Below are 4,366 nucleotides of genomic sequence, written 5' to 3' on the forward strand. Positions count from 1 at the left end.
CCTTTAAGCGCACCAATCGAAAGACAACAGCGTGACCGCGCTGACAGGCAATCAACCTGGCCACATAAAACTAGCTAGTGCAAGGAAGATGTCTATATAAACCACTGGACCATGCAAAGCGTTCAGTAAATAAAATACGAGTAAAGATGACGCGTTTGAGGGCAGACTGGCCAAACAGTGACGTTACACGCGGATCTCAACACTGCACAACACATTCATCAAAAAACATCTCGTGGATCCCTATATACGTCATAACTAGCCCTAGTACGGGGGTATATAGCCATGGACGTAAATGGCCGGCTTAAGGCACAGGATCCCAATTGTCATCCTCATTACGTGGTCCCCAGAAGTCGCCAGGCCGAGAGCCAATGGCAGTTAAGCACATCTTACACGTGCCGACAAACGTGACACAATGAATCCAATGAGTCCGCTAATAAGCCTGCCTAATTCTGCATGTAGGCTGCTATTTACCACCACGGCGGAAGGCTAAAACGCATCCATACAGCTCAACATAGGTGTCAATTTCCGCCGGGTTGGGGGTGCTCAAGCTCTTTAAATTCCCCGCCGGCTCGGCTGGCTTGGCTTTGGAGCCCCAACAGACGGTGCGGGTCAAGGTCACCGCTAAGGCAGCGGCGGATTTGCTGCGCCCGGGCAGTGGGCACCCTCAATTCGGTGAAAATCGACACCCATGCAGCTCAACATGACAAAACGCTGCATACAAGCGCACGTCCTCGCATTTAATTGACGCATTTAACTGCGTCACTAACCTCGTACACTGTACAACACTGGTGAGATGACTGTCCGAAGGAAACTGCCGACTTTGGCTGGCAACATTCAGGGTTGGTGACTCATGTACTGAGTTCGGCTGGCTGACAGCGATGTGACTTCAGGACCGGTTGATGAACGGGCCATCCTAGCCCCATACTACAGGAGCCCAGCTGGTCTTGGCGAGCGGCGGCGACTGGACGAGGCTGGACCCCTACTACAGGAGCCCAGCTGGTGCTGACGAGCGGCGGTTACTGGACGAACGGGTCAGCCTGGACCCCTATTGCAGGAGTCCGGCTGGTCTTGGCGAGCGGCGACGACTGGACGAGGCTGGACTCCTACTGCCGGAGTCGAGCTGGTCCTGTCGAGGAAATAGTTCACCTTTAACATGGGATTTTAAACTGAGATAGCAGTCTGATAGAGCAGATTTGTGTATGCCTTATATTTGAACCGTTTGAGATATTCACCTTTTATCAGTGAATATTGGTGCTTAAATTCATGTTCTAGTGCTCATTTACAGCAAGCAGAAACCTCTTCAACACACACAGTGGCCAATTCAGCGATGAGAGAGAGCACTTACAGGAGCAGAATCCCTTGCAGCTGATAGGTTGTTCAGCTGTTAGTGTTCACTCTAATCATTAAAATAATGAAATCCCTTTAGAAGAAGTGTGTAATTCCAAGTTAGAATACATTTAATTTTATTCATCACACTTTTTAACACACCTTTTTAAATTTTATTCATCAAGTTACACACAGAAGGTGAACAATTTCTTTTAACACTTACCTTGCTTCAATGGTGACATGTAGCTCTTGCAGCAGAGAAGGCACAGCATTTGGCTGCAACTTCAAATATTTGCTTGTTGCTATCAATTATTCAGTTTTGAAATGCATATAGGTAGGTACAGTGAATCTTGGGTTCTCCCGTAAGAATGCCGACTGCAGAAGCAGAAGTTCATCCAAAGCTTGCGCCTGAAAAAGGGCCAGGTTTAATTATCATTATACCATAATCACATTTTTGCCTAATTTGTAAGAAATAGGTTTAGGTTAGCAGAAATAGGTAAGGTTTTGACTAGACCCCCTGGGTAACAACAGGAGATGACCACCGTGATTGGTGGGACCACCAGGCACCAGCACTGGCACAGTCCGTTCTGACCACCGCACACCTATCAGCCACATTTAAAATGCACTACACTACATCCCCCAGCACCTGACCACACCAGACCAAATCTGCACCGCGCTACACAAAATCCGCACTGCACCAAGCTAAATCCACGCCACACCAAAGCCTCACCAGCCGGACAAGCCAGCACAGACGAGATCTTGTCGAAATTGCCATGCTTTGCAGAGTGCATACTGGCCTACCTGAACCTGACCTTACCCAACATATGAGCCTGACTGTCCTTAGCACTGGGAGCTCATTGAGACCAGGCCCCACAAGCCTAGTGGCCTCCTGGTCCTGAAACCTGATTTCCATATGGGGTGAGCTATTTAAGAATGGTGATCGGATATCGAACGTAAGACAAGACAGCAATGAGCAGTGGGGGGTTCATGCAACCATAATCATGTTTCCTTACCACAAGTATCAAAGCAAAATCAAAAATAGCTACCTATCGAATTCAAATTTCACTGGAACCTCACCTGCATGGATCTTAAGTGAAAGGATCTTGATACATCTGCACGAAAGATACATCTTGATCCACTCATCTCAATCTTGTTTTTCTGCATCCAGGGCATGCAACACTTCTGGTCAAGGCCGTATATAGGATATCGCTTCTGGTATTTTTGGCACCACACTCGACTGCTGAGCTCAAATGCAAATTGCAATCTGAATCACGGTCATAAAATACTGAATATTTATATTGAATCGCAATGTATATTCAGTCGATGTACCCCTCGTTCGATGTCTCTCAGACGACGAAGATTGTACGTCGTCCGGCCAATCCCGTTCTAGATCAACGGGGGCTCGGCTGCAATTATGGAATGTGATTGGCCGAATAGCGTAAAATCTTTGTCGTCCGAAAAACATCGAACAAGAGTAATGTCGCTACTGCGCCATTGTTGCATCGAATTCGCCCCATAGAAGCACGTGTTAACTCTCTCCCATAGGGCCCTGGGTAAACTCTCTCCATAGGGTCCTGGGTAAACTCTCCCCTTGTCTATTTTCTTTAAACGGGGATAGTTTGGACAACAAAATATTTTCGACCTCATAAAAAATAAAACTTAATTTTTGATGTACCTCATTGATGCAAAACATCAGAAAAACATCAGAAATTAAGTCAAAGAAACCGATTATTTATAAATGGACAGCTGACGGCATGCCTCCCGTGTCCCCTGGCTTGAAGCTTCGGCTCCGTGTTACCTTAGTATTCTATGACCGTGCCTCCATCAATTTCCAGTCTGTAGGGTGATGCACATGTCTTAGTGTAATTGTACCCAGATGCTGCCCTGTCATTCCTGACACCCTTTCTCTATTGCAGAGGCCAGTATCATTCGTTGTGACTTGTGATTATAATAAAGAAGTGAACAGTTCAAACGAAGGTCTTGATCATGATACTGGCCTAAATAATTTACCTCAAGATGGTTAACCTGAGATGCGAGGCACGGGGCTGCTCCGAGGTAAAGACTGCAGAAGACATGCAGACATGCCTAGCTCTCATGCTGCACCAGAAAAATGTCCACGAGCAACCGGAGACTGAGCGAAGTCCTGGCCGAGCAGAAAGCATAGGAAATGCACTTCTGGGAGAGCGTGGTGACGTCCGGGGGCCCGAAGCTGTCACCTGGAAGAGGTGTTGTGTGTGGTGACCTGCATCAGCATCATCTGTAGCGCATATGAAAGACATCAGCTCAAGTGTGCAATACTTTGCTCCAGGTCGACCAGCTCAGCGGCTGGTGTACCATGGCGGCCGCCGACTTGGACCGCAACGTCCGCATGGTGTTGAGGGCGCTGATCGCGCCCTGCCTCGCCGAACGGCTCTCCCTGAAAGGGAGAAATGGAAAGAGGGCCGTTGAAGGGACGGAGGTCTACGGACTACGAGGCCATATTTGCTAAGTCCTGTGCTGGATGGCTGTCAGGATGAAAGTGCGTAAGATGAAAATGTTGCGGCAGACGTCTCGAATATGTTGAGTATATCAGACTCAAGCTCGTTGTTGAATAGAATGTATGTCTTGCCCAGTCTGAATGTCATTAGTTTCTTGACCGTAGATGATGTAAGAGAATCAAAGCCACCTTTGGCTTATTATTAGGTATTATTATTTTTAGCTCCACTTAAAGCTTCAGTGGCGTAGCCATTTGCCTATTTGTCATTGGCCCTTGCTAAAAAAAACTCATCACCATTTCTTATCATTTGAAAGAAAATTACAATCGTTAGAGATGTGTATTTTCTGCAAACAATTAGCCAAAAGAAGACAGTGTACGGACGATAAGGTGATCATCATTGGCACCGACATGCATTGGCTTCCCGTGTAAATACAAATTTTAGCAGGAAATGAAAAAAACGTATTTTTGTTGTACACTCGGGGGCAGATTGATGTTCCACCACTCCCTACCCATCGGGCTCCCATGGCTCAGCACTGGCTGACCTGCCAGTGTTGCCTGCCCTGA

General features: G+C 47.1%; 1 long non-coding RNA gene across 1 annotated transcript; it reads right to left on the reverse strand.

Annotated features, from left to right (window-relative positions):
• Positions 1-1,084: 1,084 nt before the first annotated feature.
• Positions 1,085-2,479, reverse strand: LOC122389552. The gene is made up of 3 exons (XR_006257994.1): positions 2,404-2,479; positions 1,550-1,734; positions 1,085-1,126 (listed from the first exon to the last, which is right to left on the reverse strand). It is a non-coding gene; the product is annotated as an uncharacterized LOC122389552 (long non-coding RNA).
• Positions 2,480-4,366: the final 1,887 nt, after the last annotated feature.

The sequence above is a fragment of the Amphibalanus amphitrite genome, unplaced genomic scaffold (assembly GCF_019059575.1).
Source record: "Amphibalanus amphitrite isolate SeventyFive unplaced genomic scaffold, NRLGWU_Aamphi_draft 000362F_arrow, whole genome shotgun sequence".
Classification (NCBI taxonomy): Eukaryota; Metazoa; Arthropoda; class Thecostraca; order Balanomorpha; family Balanidae; genus Amphibalanus; species Amphibalanus amphitrite.